At 41.4% G+C, this 17147-nt stretch overlaps 1 protein-coding gene across 1 annotated transcript in view; it reads right to left on the minus strand.

Annotated features, from left to right (window-relative positions):
• PRKCH (protein kinase C, eta) overlaps window positions 1-17147 on the minus strand; it is a 376249-nt gene that overhangs the window by 2477 nt on the left and 356625 nt on the right. The gene's annotated exons all lie outside the window — the stretch shown is intronic.

The following is a 17147-nucleotide window of genomic DNA, read 5'->3' on the forward strand; positions in this document are numbered from 1 at the left end:
AAGTCTTTTTTTTTTTCTCCCCCCACCCCCGGCTCTGGAAATAACAAAGACATCATAGTTCTGGGTGAAATTTTTCCCCTTCAAGATTTTTGTGTCCATTTAATGACTAAGAGTCTGTTGTTTCATAAACCCAAGATGAAAACAAGCATTCTCACATATTTAAGCTATGTGTATGTAAATCCTTTGTATTTGTATTAATTAGACACCAGCCTTGGGGTTAAGCGCCCATAGAGATTTTTTTAGCGAAATCCAGTATTACAGTAAAGATACTTTGACCACTTCCTAAACAAGGACTAAATCAACAGACACAAACAGAACCCAAACCCATTGCCACTAAGTTGAATTCAACTTACAGCAACTCTGTAAGGACAGATTAGAACATTTCTATAGGGTTTCCAACTCTGTAAATTCTCACAGATGCACACTGCCACAACTTTTTCCCAATGAGCTGCTGGTGGGTTTGGTCCACAACTTTGCAGTTTGCAGCGGAACGCTTGAACCACAGTACAACTAGGGTTCTTTAAACAAGGATTGTTGTTAAGTGCCATTGAGTCAGGTGCGGCTTAAAGCAACCCTGTTTCTGAGGAGTGGCTAGTGGGTTTGACTAGCCAGCCTTGTGGTTAACAGTCCAGTGCTTATCCTAGAGAGTCACAACAGGACTCCTAAACAAGGACTGATGGTGGTTGTGTGCCATCATGTCGGGTCTAACTCATAGAAATCCTGTATAGGATTCCCAAGGCTGTAAATCTTAATAGGAGCAGAAAGTCTTACCTTTTTCCTACAGAGTAGCTAGTGGAGTCAAACTTCTGACCTTGTAGTTTGCAGCCACACATATCATCTACTGTGCTACTAGAATCCTTACTTTGTTTAAGGACTTTGTTATTGTTATTAAGTGCCATCAAGTCAGTTACGACTCATAGCAACCCTGTCTTGTGTTTCTGTGGAGTAGCTGGTGGGTTTGAACCACCGACCTTGTGGTTCGCATCCAGCACTTATCCTACAGCGACACACAAGGAGTCCATTTAATTTCCCATTTTCAAAAGAAAATTACCTTGGATAAAGAGTTTAGTTGCTTTTTGCTTAAATGAAGTTAGCAGCAGAAACAAACCTATGTAATTCAAGATAATACACTTTTTCATGTCTAATTTATGAAACAAGATAGAAATAATGCTTACTTACAGAAAATGTGCTGGAGCTCAATGTGCTGGAGCTCAATTTACTAAGTAAATAAAAAGCGAATTTTGTTAAGGATGCAAACATGAAAAGGTAGTGCTTGGAGGTGGTCAGTCACCTCTGCCATGCCAGGTGTCTAAAGCTGTAAAGTCACCAGTGTTGTTTCAAATGAAAATGATAATGTGGAGGGAGAAGGCTTCAAAGTCCCTCAGCAAATCTAAATGGAGATACCTTGTAAAATGCTAAAAGAAAACAAACTTCAAAGAAGAGCTAAAAAAAACAAAAGACACTGATAGGGTTTAAAGCCTTCTTTCTTGCCGGGACAAGGAATTAAAAGACACAGGTGGAACTCAAACATAAAAGGAGGATTTAGTCCAATTAGTGAAGTTACCACTCCAAGTAATTAACATGGTCAATGCAGATGCAGGAAATACATATCTTATAAAGTAGGTTATGTAAGAGCTAAGAGTTCATGCTGCTTGGCCTCTTCCTGGGTATGCATGTACAACTCAGAAAGGAAGGGAAAAATACCTGGTGTGGTGCTATAGCTCTGGAGTGATAAATGGAAGGTCGGCAGTTCAAATCTACCAGCTGCTCCTTGGAAAACCTATACAGGGTTGTTATGAGTCAGAACCAACTCGAAGGCACTTAATAACAGCAGCAATGACAAAAGAAGGAAGTAGATACTCTCCTTAGAAAAGTCAATGTGATATGGTTCTCTGATTAGCAGTTTCTATTATAGGTGCTAATTAACAACAAAAACAATGCTACAAAAAGCTCAGGATACTGGGACAGCAGAATAGACCCCTATGGTTTGTGAGAGACTCCCAAGACTGCCAATAATGCAAGCAGAGGACATCCTGTGAATGTGTGGGTACAACTTGTTCTTCTGGGCAAGTAGAACGGTACACGGTTCTATCTGCCAGAGTGGCGGAAGCCCTGGTTTCCCAGAGACTTTGCCCATTCTTCCCTGGCCCTGGCACTGAATCCAAGCTTCCACAGGGCAGTCTGGAGAAGGCCTGAGGAAAAGCAGACCAAATTGTGCTTCTCTACCTCTAAAAACTGCATCCATGTAATTGATGACAGGCAGAATATTCATTTCTTTAGCTTGGTACTTGTCTAACGGCTCTGAGAAATAGTTTTGAATAATGTAAGTGTTTTGTTTTGACTTCTGTATATCTTTGCTCTTTTAAGTTGTCAATTTACACATGTTTAGAGTGTTTATTGCATGTAAAGCAATGTGGAATTATACAGATGATAAAGCATGTCTCCCATCAAGACACTGATCATCAGGAAGGGAGATTTTGCCTGAAATACAAAGCTAGATAAAATGGAAAGAGACATAGACAAATGTTGAGCAGGAGCTTAGAAGACAGAATGGACAAGTAGTTTATTTGTGTGTGTGTGTAATGCATCAATACATGAATTGGGGCTGGTGACGAGAATACTAGGAATGGCTTCATGGAAGAGATATGGAAGATTAACAGGACTAGCACGGGCATGAAAGCAGTAAGGATAAATGTACAGATGCTTACGTATGTTTAATATATTGCCTATTTTAGTTGGCATGCAGAGGTAGTTGGGAAACTCTGGGGGCAGCCAGTAGGATCCATCACAAGTATAAGAAGAGATGAGTGACAAGAGTTTTCCTATAACTTAAGAAAAGTGAGTAATCACAGTGTGATAGGTAAATCCCAACAGAGAAGAGACTGGCAGGGTGAACAGTTAGGAGGCTGAGACAATAGCTTAGAAGAGACAAGTTCAGAAATTAAAACAATTTCTAGTTAGTAAGTTAGAGTGAGTTCTAGAGGGCTTGTGGAGGCTGAATCAATACAATCCACCAGCTGCCTGGAGCTAGGATGAAAAGGTAAGGAGAAAGTCCAAGATCACAGGATCCCCCTTGGCTATCTGATGGAGTAATGGAAACAGAGAACCAAAGAACAAAAGGGATTATTATTATTATATCATAGTGGTAATAGTTAATAAAGTAATAGTAGTATTTTGTTAGGGGAACAAAGCAAAACGTAACATTCATTGAGATCTTATAGTGTGTCACATTCTGGGTGGCAGATGAGCTCAGCTTTGTATTTGGGGTGTATGGGCACCCACATGGAGACGCTTTAGCTCTGTGAATCTGTAGTGTGGACTAGGCTAGAGATCTAATACAGACTTCAACATTTAGGTGAGAACTGAAAGTGACTGCAGGTAAGACTGCAGATAGAGCGTATATAAAACTGAGGTCAGCCCTAGGACTCAGATACAACTTATTTAAAAACTAGGAGACGTTACATAAAGACCACTTTCCCGATGTCTCTTGGAACACTGGGCCTGCACTTCTTGATAGAACTGATGTTGAACAGTGGTGACCCCATTTAGATGGGACAAAAGCAATCTTCAGTCAACCACATGCCCCATCTGGCCAGCTGGCTTCACTGACTTTGGCTCCTGAATATACAGTGAACACAATATCAGTGTGGTGGTAGCAGTAGATGGTGTGTCATGAGGCAGACATAAAGCAGAATCATTCTGAGGTTCCAACATCATCTCTTATCACTTTCACAGCCTTCTAAATTGTCCCCTTCCTGTCTGCTCTATACAGGGCTACCAGAGTGATTTAAAAACAAAACAAAAATCAGACCAAGTCACTTTTTTTAAGATGGCTTCCTGGTGTGGCACTCACTGTAGGATAAACATTGGATCACACTGTTGGTTTGTACTGCCAGGTCCTGGGAAACCCTATCCAGCGTTGAGTAGGAACTGACACGACAGTACTTAACAACAATGACAACATTCTGAGGAGGAGGAGGAGGGTGGTGTGCGGGAGCTTGTGGCCCCTCTATGACTGTCGTTATTGCTAAGTGCCGTGGAGTTGGTTCTGACTCCTAGCAACACTGTATAGGGTTTTTGAGATGGGTTTGAACTGTCAATCGTCTGGTTCAAGCCAACCTGGTGGTCCAGTACTTATTCTACAGCGCCACACCACGATTCCTCCTCTATGATAGCTCCCTTCTAAAGATACAGAAATCGGGAGTTAAGCGAGCCTTTTAGCATCCCAATTTTGAAGTCTTTAGTGGGGCACATTGGTGGAGATTGTGAGGCAAGAGGGACTTGCTGTCCTAGGCAGAAAGTCCCAGAATATAGGATCCCCCTTGGCTATCTGATGGAGTAATGGAAACAGAGAACCAAAGAACAGAAGGGATTATTATTACAGTCAATACAGCAATAGTAGTATTTTTTTAGGGGAACAAGGCAAAAAGCAACATTCATTGAGATCTTAAAGTGCGTCACATTCTGGGAGGCAGACGTCACAGGTCTCTCCCTAACCACCAAAATTCTGGCCTGCTGGGAATGGTGGCACAATCCTTTTTCAAAAAAACTTCCTCTATTTGCTTATGTCCCTAATGTAGGTCAAATGTCAAGCAAGTTAGCTCCAATGCTGCAACAAGTAATCAATTTCCTTGTGTCTAAGGTCATACTTAGAGCTGGTCTCACCTCAATTGACCTTTTTCCCCAACTGTGGTCCAAAAGGAAAAGTCAGCCAAGGAGGAAAATAAAGTGACTTCATGAAAGATTCTGGACACATTTACTCACAGGAAGCAGCGTGTTTCCAAGGGCCAATAAAAGCACTTTAGAAGCTGCAGAGAGTGAAGGAGAAGGCGAAGTGGAAAAATCTAATTCCACCTGAAATGTAAGTCTCAAGCTAACTAGAAAGAAAGGGAAGAAGGACAGCTGAAGTCAGTGATGCATGGACTCATTGCATCATCTGCATCCTTCTGTGGCCAGCACTCAGCTGCAATGTCACTTGAAGACACTGAACGAATCAGTAGCATACTTGGCCTAAAAAATGAGAGACTTAATAGTTCTCCCAAGGTTACAGAGAAGGTCTGAGTAGATGGGACAAGCAATTTGCTTGTCTTATGCGTCACTTTAGCCCTGTCTACAAGACAGGGCTAAAGTGAATTATAAGGCATTCAGGCCAGGTTCTTACAAGAATACCCTGGAAAGCTCTCTGCAAACCAAGGAAGGACAATATGGTCTCAAGTGTTACGGATGGCATACAAGGTCACTTTTTGGGCTCTGCAGTTTGGCTACCTGTGTTTGTATGCCAGCTCTAACACTAATGAGTTCTGTGACCCTGAATAGATTTCTGAACTTCTCTGGGCCTCAGTTTCCTTATCTGTAAAATTGATACTTTCCTGTACTTCATAACATTATTATGATGAATAAATGAAATCATCGATATACGCTCTCTGGAAACCCTATGAGCTAGAACTGACTCCACGGCACTTAACAACAATAATAAACATAAGGTACCTGACACATTGGAAGCCCTCAGTAAATACTGGTGAATATGATCAGCTTTGGGAGTCCGTGGCTGGTACAAATGGTTAATGTAAATGCAGAGTACCCAGAGACACCTTGGAAGAAAGCAGGGAGATCTACTTCTAAAAACATCAGCCAATGGAAACCCATGAAGTACAGTTCTATTCTGGCACACATGAGGTCGCTGTGAGTTGGAATTAACTCGAAGGCAGCTGGTAAGGTATCATTATCCTTGTCAAACTACTTACAAGGATAGGCACGGAATGAAAGTCTCTGAGAAACTCAAATCTGAGGTCAGCCATGACACCAAGCCTCTTCCCACGCTCCCTCTTACTCCACTTTGCCTCCAGGAAACGTGGGAATAAGGAAAAGGATACTTTCAGCCCTAAACTCCAGCACTGGGACAGCAGGCTCCTGGAGCGGCTCTGTTGGAGTGGTAGTCTTTGGAAAACAATTTTTCAGACAGCGTATCTTTTCTAAGGCAATCTGAGAGAGCAAGGATACAAATAATAGGTTTTGATATATAGCTGTTTCTGCTTTAACAATAGAAGGAAGATATTTCATGCAGGACTGTGGGTACCATTGAGTAACTTCCTTGTAAATCTGGTGCCAAGTTCAGGACTAATGAAGCCTTGTGGGCTCTGCCACACATGAGGAGGCTTTTGTTCTCAGCTACTGGATGTTCCAGAGGGCAGCGTTTAAGCTATCATCCTGTAATACAAGGCTTGAGGTAACAGGATCCAAATGCACTTTTAAACTCATTAAAATGTAGACAATGGCTAAAGTTTTTTTTTTTTTTTTTCTCTTCCAAAATCTGTCTGATTTCATACAAAGAGGACTAGTTATATAAATAGAGCTATTAGTCTAGTAAGATTTTCTTCCAGGTGTTGATTCTAAGAACAGATAAGTCATCTTTACACAGGAGAAGCAGAGAAGGTATCTGAACCTAAAATACAGCGGACAACAATCCACAGAAGCGAGGGCAGAGGATGGGAGGGTGGGAAAAATACACAATGGATTTTCTGGCTCAGGAGAAACACACTGTAATCTAAGTAGAGGTTATTATACAGAATGGTGTTGCTACTGACTACAGGCAGCCCTAGTTAGGAACGAGATCTGTTGCTGTGTCTTTTAAGAATTTACAGGTAAGTCAGACCAGGTGCATACGGTTCTTAACTCGGCTTTGTAGTTTTGTTGTTAGGTGCCATTGAGTCAGTTCCAACTTATTGCTACCCTACGACTCGACGGCACTTAACAACAACAACAAATGCACAACAGAAAGAAACACTGCCCGCTCCAGTGCTATCTTCACAATTGCTATTATGCTTGAGGCCACTGTGTCACTCTCCATCTCATTGAAGGGCTTCCTCTCTCTTTGCTGACCCTCCACTTACCAAGCAAGATGTCTTTCTCCAGGGACTGGTCCTTCCTGAGACAAAGTCTCTTATACTCCATACTCACTTCTAGAGAACTTTCAGGCTGTACATTTTCCAAGATGGATTTGTTTGTTCTTCTGGTAGTCCATGGTACTTTCAATATTTGTCACCAACACCATTAATTCAAATGCATCAATTCTATGATCTTCTTTCTACTTGGCTTTATTTTGCTGTTGTTGCTGTTGGTACGTGCCGTGGAGTTGGTTCTGACTCATAGTGACCCCGTATAGGGTTTCTAAGGAGAGGGTAGAGGGTTTGAACCAGTGCTTATCCTAACAGCGCCATACCAGGAGACTTACTTTAGTGTAAGAAAAAGCTTCAAAGTCTTTTTTTATTATTTAAAATCATGGTTTCAAGGAGGGGAGAGGAGAGGTTGAGTCACTTGTTTCAAAGTGAGGGCAAGTTTGCATAAGATGAAACGGCAAGTAGGAGTTGTCCCTGAATTGGATGTTCTGAATGTGGGGACTGCTGGATTGGATGAACCAAGAGATTCAGAGTTGCTCCAGCTTGTTTAGACTGCATCTGTGTGGAATTTACTAGGCACAACACACCCACTGCAATCAACCACCCTGCCAGTCTCATAGCACGTGGGGATTCAGCCTGGGCAAGGGGGTAGCTGCAACAGTAGGGAAGAGAATGGTAGCAGTTTAGTAAAAAAACAAAACAAAGCAAAAAACTATGTTATACCTTAAGGAACTCTGGTAGCAAAGGGGGTTACGTGTTGGATTTTTAACCACAAGGTCAGCAGTTAGAATCTACCAGTAGAGAAAGATTTTGGAAATCCTGCACAGAGTTGCTATGAGTCAGGTCTGACTCCACGGCAGATAATCACCACCACCACCATGTTATACCTTAATAAATGGTGTGGCACTGTAGCTGGATAAGCACTGGATTGCTAACATCAAGGTCAGAAGTTCAAACCCAGCAGTCATTTGTGAAAACTCTGTACAGAGTCACTATGAATCAGAACTGATGCAATGGCACACAACAACAGCACTCACTACTGTATAGCACTGTATAGAAGAGTATAGAAGTTATACTCTTCTATTGGACCAGGCATTGACTTAAGTGCTTCAATACACTTGTAAACTGTACTATACAAATTTAAATGAACCTTTTTTACAAATTTAAACATGGGACTGTGAAACCACCAGTCTTTGCTTTCAGTCACTATGTTCAACTGCTTCTTGAGCCTACTGATAGTATGCGGATTCCGATTAAAGAACAATCTGGACAATGCATGACCTGACCGGTCAAGGGGAATCCTGGCACATCGGGCAAGACTTTGTCTGAAGGAACTTCTCATAGCATTTCTTTTGGAAGCCCATGAGACATTATGTTTCCAAATCTATGGAGGCATAAGTGGTTGCAAAATGTATCCCCATAGCAGGGATTAACAGAGGGAGAAGAATGAGATGGTTCTGCAAAGAACCTGAGGAATCCTTCTGTCTGACCTCCTGGTTTTATTTCAAACAACTGGAGTCTTCATGTTGGAGAAAAAGAAAGACTGGAAGATTCTGTTAATATTTTCAAAAACTTGAGGAGCTTTCAGGTAGAAACCAACCAATCTACTGGCACCAAGTTGATGCTGACTAATAGTGACCCCACAAAGGACACAGTAGGACTGTCTGTAGGGTTTCCAAGACTGTGATCTTTACAGAAGCACACTGCTATATCTTTCTCTCAAGGAGTGGCTACTGGCTCCAAAGCTCTGAGTTCTTGATTTGCAAACTCCTAGCAACTAAGTGTGGGTTTCTGACTGGTGGGTTGGAACCACCAACCTTGTGGTTAGCAGTGCAGTGCTTGGAAGCACATATGTAGTCTGGAAAATTAAAACAAAAAAAAATTCTTAACACTTGAAAGCCATAAAATAAAAAACGTGACTCTCTTACTAGAGATATTCAAAGCAGAACCACAGTGACCTGTCAGGTATGCCAGAAGACCTGCTTGGCTCCAGGTGGTAGGAGACCAATGTCTTACATGGTCTCTGCCAATATCAAGAGTCTACAATCTTATCATTTCTTTATCCCCTCTTTTTGATTTATCATCAAAACTCTGGGGTGGGGGTAATTGACATTTTGAAGGTGACCATACCTCAACCAGAGTTGCTACATTTTTCTGGGGTCTGAAAATGACTTGACTTTATAAAAACAAAACAAACGAAAGAAAGAAATGTAGCTTTCTTAAGTTCATCTCTCTGTGCTACTTCTTGAAGGAGTGGGTCTGTGAGTATGTTGATTGATTCGAAAATACCAATGGTCAGTATCTTAAGTGATACGTTTTAACTGACCAACAAATTCTGTGAGACACCTTCAGAGGCACACTACACAGGGAACATCATTCCCCGGTAAGGGAAACCTCTGATATTGTTAGTAGCAAGCTTGTCTCAGTGTCCTCTAGCTTGTTGGTGACTGGAATCCAGCAGCCTCTCCGTGTTAATTCCTTTGCCGATATTTGCAATGCTCACACTTTATTGCTTCCTTGGAATCCCAATCCATGTCTGTAGCTTTACTCAAGTCACATGACAACATTGTGTTGTTTTTTTTAAAATAAGAGATATAGGGTAGGGGTGAGTTTCAGAAATGGAAGCCCAAGGTCATGCATTTGAGCCAACAGTGTTAGCCAATACTGAATCCTCAGAGATATTTGATTAGGTTCCAAATATCAGGTCATTATGCAGAAATAGATGATGACCACACCAGATCACACAATGCAGGATGACTACATCATTACATAACTGCCAAACCAGTGAGACATATGACAAAACCAAATTGATGCCTAACCTTAATCATCACAGCCAGTGTTACTCTCACCTTGCACTTGGGCATTTGTTACTGCCAGGTGTGTGTCACTGATGTGCAAATAGTTGGATAGTAGATTGTTTCCTACTGTTGTACATGTGAAATGTCAGACAATGAGAGCGGACAAATGAGAAGTAGATGTACAGTTTCATTCTTGGAAAATCAGTTTCAAGTAGCTCTGAATGACAGAGTGGATTTCATTGCTCCTCAATAACTCTAAAAGGGAAAAGGAAATTCTACCAACTGCGGCTACCACACACTCAAAGCAGAACAAGTTATTTGTGGTTCCCCAAAGTACAGCTATTGAACAGAACGAGGTAACTGCTAAGGAAGGACTCTCCCGAGCATCACTCTACACTATCCTTCTTCTCCCCAGCCAGTGCCCATCTTTACGTTATGCCAGATACACATTATCTTTGGTGTCCAAACCACACTTAACAACCCATTTTTAATAACTAATATAACAATTCACTGTTACAGACGATTGATCTTTGATGTTAGAAAAGACCAAGACAATATACTACTACTTTTCAGAAGAATTGTTTTTTTCCCAACTTAAAGCAGAAAGCTCTTCTGACTCACATACATTAGTTAGTAAACGAACACATAAAGTTTTCATCATCATTCAATACAAATGTTTGACATCTTTCTCCTATGGATAAAGAGATGGAGATTAAAGAGGCAAGTATTCCTCTCCCCATTAAAAAAAAGAAAATAAAGAAAAAAACCCATCTTTCACACCACTAGCCACAAATAAAATATTAGGGCCTCTACTCTTAGTAAGGAGTCCTGGTGTGGCACTGAGGGTTAATGCACCAGACTGCAAAGCAGTATGAACTGTAAGGTCGGCAGTTCAAGCTCAGCAGCAGCTCCTCAGAAGCCCTATACAGGGTTGCTATGGGTCAGAACCAACTCCATGGCACTTATTATCAACTACTCTTAGTAATTGTAAAAATTAGTGTGGGGGGAAGGAACTGAGATGAATAAGTTTAATACAAGATCTATGGCTTAAGAAATCTCCACCTAGGAAATTCCTGGAAAGATCAATATGTGTTTTCTTCTGTTCTCTGCCACCACTGGTCTTGATCTATCTGTGAGCAAATACTTCATTTCTCTAAGGTGTTTCTTGCACTAAGAGCTTTGGCAAGAGTCTCTGGGAGCAGCTCCAGTTTCTTAGATGAGAACTCCATTCCTCAAGTACCTTTGGATAACTTTTTTTTCAAACAGTGTTTGAAAAAAACCCACAAGGTCACAGCTGCTCCTTGGAAACCCTATACAGCAACACTATGAGTCAGAACTGGCTCGACACAATAACAACAACTGGACCCCAGTTTTCCTCCTCTCCCTCAGCCTCCTGTTAGTTGCTCACCTTTTTGGCTACTCTGAAGAGCATTCCAATGTCTACCTGGAGAGAGGATAAAACTCTAGATGGCTCTCTTCAAATGACTTGACTTAGTGCCTGGTGACAGACATGGGACACGCTCCCAGCTAAAAGAGGATTCCACGTTCCCCTTTTGTGCACAAAAGCAAACAGTGCTAGACAGACAATGCACAGATGCTAAAATTGGATGTGTTTGATGACAGATAAACCCATATGCATACTTATACTTTAATTTCTATAAAGCTTAGTAACAAAAACACTTTATAAGCCACCTTCTCATGCCAAGTTTCCAGTGCTTCCAGAATTCACACTGGTAGCTGAGGAGAATGCATGTACCTCCCATCCAGCATTTATTCAACCCAAGTCACCTGTGTGAGCTTGGAGACATGGGTGTTGATGGCACCTGAGTCAGCACAGTGCAGTGACTTCTCAGAGGCACGGAGTTAGCAGATAAGCAGTAACCTCTGAAAGAATGCATCAACTAGACTCTCAGAGGACTTCCACCAGTCCTTTTTGAAGCTGTTAAGTGCAGCCAAGTCAGTTCCAACTCACAGTGACCCTGTATAGGATTTCGAAGAAGACAGCTGAGGGTTTGAACCACCAACCTTGCAATTAGCAGAGTTAGATGAAAGCAAAACTCAACTCAACCTTGGGAGATTTCCTCAAACTAGATATTTCATTTTATATCCTGCCTATCAACATTGGTTATAATTTAGTACCAGCATATGAAACTTGGTAATACAGTGAGCAACAGAAAACATAGTGTTTACTCCGAAACTAAGTAAAAAGCCGTAAACCAAGAATCTCCTTTAAAGGTCAGTGATCTGGAACAAACATCCCTATCTGCTCTTTACACTAAAGGGAGTTTCTCTGTATGCCTCTTTGGCCTTAACGTCAGTGACTGTTGCCAGTTTTTACACTCTATTTTGTGAGGGGGTGGGGTTGGGATAAAATTGCTTTTAGAAGAGGTGCATGTGAACACATTACATACAACTTTAAAGAGAAGATTAGAAGTGAGCTGGAATAACAGCTTCCCTACTGAGCCCTCCCCCAAACACACACACACTTTGGGTGTGTTTTTAAAAGACCCCTGGTTAATGCTTTTAGAATTCAGTGTTTGGTGGCGGGCATTCTCAGAGGCCCTTTGCCCTCTAAATCTATATGAAATGCTTCGACATTGGCACTCCGAAGTTTGCCATCATGGTGGTTGTAGGTGTGCTACAGGTGAGGGTGGGAAGACCAGTGTAGGAAAGTAATCTTGGGTCACAAAATGCCAGTTTCAGTCCTGTTCTGCCACTCACTTTCTGTGGAATGCTGGACAAAACACTCCTGCCCCCACCCCAAAATCAAGGGGACTCGCTTACACCATTATTACATCAGTTGAAGCCCTGGTGTGCTATATATGACTGGGTATCCAGTTTCCCCATAGACTAGAAAGAACACCCTTAGTTTAAAAAAGGTAAGAGGGATTCTAAAAAGCTTTTGAGGTGAGGTGGGGGGCGGGGGGGAGGAAGGAAGGAAAGCAAAGTATCTAGTAGACATCAATTTCAGGAACAGTCCTGACCTTATATTCCAAGAAAAGGCATCAAGAAGCCAAGCAGAGATGGCCCACTAAGCTGAGACTAAGGTGAGGGGACTGTGAAGGGCTAGCTTTGAGATTCTGGCTCCTTCTACCTCTCTGGTGGGAAAGAGCAAACCTAGCCAGGCAGAAAAAAGGTACAAAAGGATTAGAAGCCAACAGCTTGAGACAGAGCTTACCAATGAGGACTCCCTCTTGCTCTGGTGTCTTTTTCTATTTGTCAAAAATGCTTCCTTGGGGTATTCTTAGGTGCTGACTTGGGAACCGAGAGACACTTCTTGAAAAAGCACGAAGAATGCTCTATGATGCTGAACCAATGAGTGTGCTAAAACCAACAAGATGGGTTGGCAGAGCGGCGGCAAGCAATGGGCTCAGGGTAACGACAGTGAGGTTGGTGCAGGACCAACTAGTGTTTTATTCTGTTGTTTACAGGTCACTATGAGTCAAAACCGACTTGATGGCACCTAACAACAGCAACAAAACCAATGATAATATTGCCTACAGCATCAGCTGAGATCTCGAATCTATGGTGTACTATATAACTGTGACTATATAGCCTTCCAAAGAGCTCTGGTAGTGTAGTGGTTACGAATTGGGTTGTGAACTGCAAGGTCAGCGGTTTGAAACTACCAGCAGAAAGATGAGGCTTTCTGCTCCCACAAAGATTTACAGCCCTGGAAACCCTTTACAGGGTCGCTATGAGTCGGTACCGACTCCACGGGGCACATAACAACAACAACATATAGGCTTCCAGTCCAGAACCTAAGTCTCTTATTGGGCATCAAAAGATGCAGCTGGGATACACTGGGCAACTGATCCGTAGCACGTATCATTTCCTTTTGTTGTATATTTGTATTTAATTTATGAGCCATTTTGCTTTATGAAAAATAAGTCCACTTTTTTTCTACATTGGTATAGATGTCTATACATGTACATATATATTTTGAACTTATATAAAATATCCATTCACATGTTGATTTTTGAACATCTTTCTATTCTAGAAAAATTTAAATACACCAAAGTAGAGAGGACAGGAAAATGAATCCTAATATTCCCATCAACCAGTCTAGCTTCACCTGTTCTCCTGCTTCGAATTCTGGATTATTTTAAAAGTAATCTCAGCTATCATTTTATCAGAACATACTTCAGTCTGTTTGATGCATTCTTTATACAATAGCCAGAATGATCTTTTAAACTTGAGAAAAAATGATTTTATCATTCATGCTTACTTAAAATCTTTCAATGATTTACCTTGGTGCTTAGGAAGAAGAACAAACTCCTTCACATGGCCTACAGTGTCCTTCAGGATCTAGCAGTTACTTCAGCCCCATCTTTAACAACTGTTATTGCCCCAGCCTCTCAGTTCATCACACACCAGCTACAGTGTAACTACAATGGACTATTTTCTTAGGACTCTTCATACAGCTAAACTTGACTGGCTCCTTTCAGGCTTCACTTCTCGGCTCCTTTCAGGCTTCACTTCTCAGCTTAAATGCCACCACCTCAGGATGGTCCTCCTTGATGGTCCAGATCAAGTTAGTCTGCATGTTATATGCTGTCAAACCATCTGGAACTTTTTCCTTATCAAATTGCAGTTACATAGTAATTTATATAATGCTATTTTTTTTCACAGTGGTATCTATCTGGATATTTGCACTCCACACGTATGTGTTTGATTTAGATGAAAGTTCTTGGAAAACAAACACAATTTTCTCAGGAAGTCAATCCAACACAGCTTCATGTCAAGGAAAGGAAGAGGATAAGAATGCTGGTAAGTGTGTGATGAAATCACTACTCATAACTTACCACTAGTAATAATGCACTCTTGTATCATGGATGCCATCTCATCTGGAGTGGGTCCTGTAGGTTATCAGGCCCACTTTACAGAGGTAGGTCATGGAAAGCAGTGGGAAGGAGAACACAGTCTCCTGGCTCCAAGGCCAGTGTGGGTTCTTCGCTTTTACCATGTTTAACCCTCCTATTGCCTGAAGTCACTCATCTCTCTGGGCCTTAGTTTCCCTCATTTTTCAAATAAGGATTTAGATAACAATGTTTTTTTTACAATTTTACATGTATGTTTCCAATAAATAGCCACAAAACTCTTCAAAAGTAAGGGTAAAAAGATAAGTGGTTATCCTCCATTATAAATTGAGTACTTACAACCTTGCTGCTATTTTTAGGACCACCCAAGGGAACCAACCATCTAACGTTAGGATTTCTTAGAGTCACGAGGCTCCCACAATGGCCGATCATAGGTGGTTACACAATCCTGGACAAAGGTCTCAAGTCTACATTGGTAAATGAAGTAGCACACCTTGATCTGGAATTGTACAACAAAATGTAAGTTTGTTCAGAGTCCTCACAAATGTTTCAATCTACCTTACTCCCCCCAACCTCTAGGTTTCCTGGCCTTTGCCCATTTGATTCCAATCAAAAGTTACTGCTGCACATCAGTTTCTGGCTAAATCATGTTTACAACCACTGCTGTGTTTCACCATAAGTAAAGCTAATAGATATGGTGCAGATTCAGATGTTGATCCAACTGAGTCATTTTCCACTGCCATCTCTTAAGCACTGGTGTGTCCCAGGGCCTATCCTTTACCTTCCTTTGACTCTTAGTCCCTTCCCTAGTCAGTGTTTCCTCCCATGGTTCTCACTACCCCGCTATCTCAGAGCTCCAGAAACAGGGACTCAAGTGCTAAGTAGAAACCTCTTCCTAAACGTCCCCTTGACCTCTCAGAGGACCATCTGTCCTAAACTCATTTTACCTGCACCTAACATTCCAATGGGACAGAAGTGGTAACTACAGTTCTTTGAACATCATGCTACTTTATGCCTCTGAGGCTTTGCACAAATTATTACTTAGTCCTAGAATATACTTCTTCCCCTTGCCCACCCAACTGAACTCTTAATTGTTCCTCAGCATCTAGCTTAAATGTTACCTCTCTGTTCTTATCCACAAAAAGTTTTAATCACTCCTCATTGGCAATGTTCTAAGTATTCATTTACATATTCTGATGCCTCCTAGATGGTGAGCAACGTAAGTAGACCTTGTCTTTTCATCTCTGGCTTCCCAGCACTTAGCCAAATAAAGGGAGGGCACTGACGAGTAGTATTTGCCGAATTGAATTGAACATGAATTCTGATTTCCCAATACATCAGCTTCTCGTTCCAGAGTCCTTAACTCTCTTCTGAGGTAAACACAATAATAATTATTTCTGACATTATTCAAACACACAATTTCAAAATGGCATTACAACTATTATCCTGAGCATTATTTCTTACGGATAGGTTAAATAGGTGAATGACTCCCGTCACATGGATAGTAAATATATTGCTTCTTCAGATGGCTAATCTTCCTAGAAGAACAGGGAAAAAAATTACACGAGGGAGTGACCTGGGCACTATGAATGTGGATCTTTAAGGGTAAAAGTCAATTGTTAATAGCAAATGGAAGATATATAGTGGGAAAGGGTCAGATACAGTGCAGCTCAGGATCCTAGACTAGGAGTAAGGAGAATCTGTATTCTAGTTTGTTGATGCTGTTTGTTTCAAGTAAGGGACCTATGATGAGTCACAATTTTCTGAGCCTCACAGTCTCCTCATCTATAAAATGAGTGAATTAGAGTGGACAGTCTCCAAGGTTGCTTCTAGCAGTAAAAGAACTATATTGTTCTAATTAAACCAAGCTGCAATTAGAACCAGAAAGCAACCTGAATAGTTTATAAAGTCAGACTTGATATCTTGAACCCTTCTCATATTACAACAGGCAAATAGAAAGTGAGACCTTTTTCAGAGATAAGGGGAAGAAGTTTAAAATATAAATCATTTTAGGCAGTAAGTTCTCATTAACAACAGTGGTGACTACTTCTGGATCATGCTCTCTGCGCTGAGCACTGCTTCAAGCAGCCCACACACACTATCTCCTGACAGATGTGTACTTACCCCAACTGTACAGGTGAGGAAACTCAGGCTTGGCAAAAATTGCCCAAGGGCACACAGCCAGAGAACAAAAAAAGCCAGGATTTCTCCTCCTCAGACAGCTTAGCCGTGGTGGAGGCAGGTTCTAAACCACCGTGCTCTGAAGACACCTCCTCAGTATTTCATATTTTGTCTTGAATTCTCTTAACTCCTTAGTTTTTATTTATTTCCCTTGATCGCACTTTAAATGTGAGCCTTAGCTTTCTGAAATGCATATTTAAATCTCCTCATCTACAGCATTCAAGCTTTTGGTTTTATACATTTGAGAGGCTGAAATGTATAAACCGTTCCTTATATACTGTCTGTGAGTAATTTCTAGTAACTTTGGCAATTTATGAGTGTTTCTCAGAAGATCTCACTACCACCAAGAAAGAGCCAGGAGTTGAACCCTGAGGTCTCTGTGCACTAAACCGAGTTGACCCAGGGACAGAGATCAGTGGCAGCCGAGAAGCAGCAGAGGGGTGGTGGGTTTC

The sequence above is a fragment of the Chrysochloris asiatica genome, unplaced genomic scaffold (genome assembly GCF_000296735.1).
Source record: "Chrysochloris asiatica unplaced genomic scaffold, ChrAsi1.0 scaffold00067, whole genome shotgun sequence".
Lineage (NCBI taxonomy): Eukaryota > Metazoa > Chordata > Mammalia > Afrosoricida > Chrysochloridae > Chrysochloris > Chrysochloris asiatica.